Raw genomic sequence first — 1203 nt, forward strand, 5'->3', positions numbered from 1 at the left:
CGATCTTTTTGGAGCCCCCCAAAATAAAGTCTCTCACTGTTTCCATTGTTTCCCCATCAGTTTGCCATGAAGTGATGGGACCAGATGCCAGCTGTTGTCACTGTTTGCGAGTCTGAGTGGTGTAATATCTCACTTACTTCACATTCACCTGAGTGTTATGACACATTGTAGACCTGCTGCTGTGTCCTGTGGGCCCACGCTCCCTTTGTTCTAGGGCCAGTTCTGACCTCTCTGTGTGGTAAGTTAAATAAACAAAACAGGGACAAGCACCTCCTCTAAAAGTGGACTCTCCTTTTCCCCCAGGAAGTTTTACACTGAAACTCGGGCCGCAGGCCGGAGCTGTACACTCAGTGATTGTCACGTCAGAGTCCCAAGCATAGCATGACTATGAAAGAAGGAAAGAAAATGGACTCTTGGAAGCAGCTGTCATTATTCCTAAAATTAAGTGGCCAAACAGAAACCCGGACTCTGAGTCACAGAGAGGGACTCTAAGTGATGTCTCTGTCCCTGGAAAGAATGTGCTACGGGCATGAGGGCTGAGGCGACTGGTTCTTGTCAGGCTTGGGACTTCCCAGCCCACAGCTTCGTTCTCTCTGGAATAAGCTCCCAGCAGAGTCCTTGTCGTCTGTCTCCATCCCCTTCTTTGCGCTTGGACTCCTGCAGCCAGGCGCCTCCCTGAAGCCCAGGGTCTCCTCAGGGCTCACCCGCCGGAGGGTCCTCCGCTCGCCTTGCACCCGGTGTGTTTCCCTCAGGCCCACCCTCCTCTCAGCGTCTGGGGTCACCTCTCCCTGCTCTGCTGGCTCCTTCTCCTCAGCGTGTGACTCAGGGCAAGTCTCTCCCTTGTTTCAAACCACCACCTTCTTTCTCCTTAAATCTTCCTGCCCTTTTCCTTACTTGCTTTTATGTTTGCCATCTGGACTTCAGCCACGCCCCACCTTCTCCTCTCCTTGATGCAATCTGACCTCCTTATCAACCGTTCTGCTGAAAGGCCTTTGGCCAACCTCGATCATAACCGCCAGGTTGATAAATCACCTTGTAGCCAGGTGTCTTGCCTGGGACCATCCCAGAAGTGTGGGTGTGGAGGTTTTTGGTAAACTGGTGGAGTGAAACTCCCAAAGGATCTGTTTGCATAGGGTCCCTGGGGGGATTTTGTCCCTGGGGCAGAGATCAGGGTGCAGGGTGGTGGGGAGGGGGGGGGAGGTG

This window comes from Bison bison, unplaced genomic scaffold (assembly GCF_000754665.1).
Source record: "Bison bison bison isolate TAMUID 2011002044 unplaced genomic scaffold, Bison_UMD1.0 scf7180017864533, whole genome shotgun sequence".
Classification (NCBI taxonomy): domain Eukaryota; kingdom Metazoa; phylum Chordata; class Mammalia; order Artiodactyla; family Bovidae; genus Bison; species Bison bison.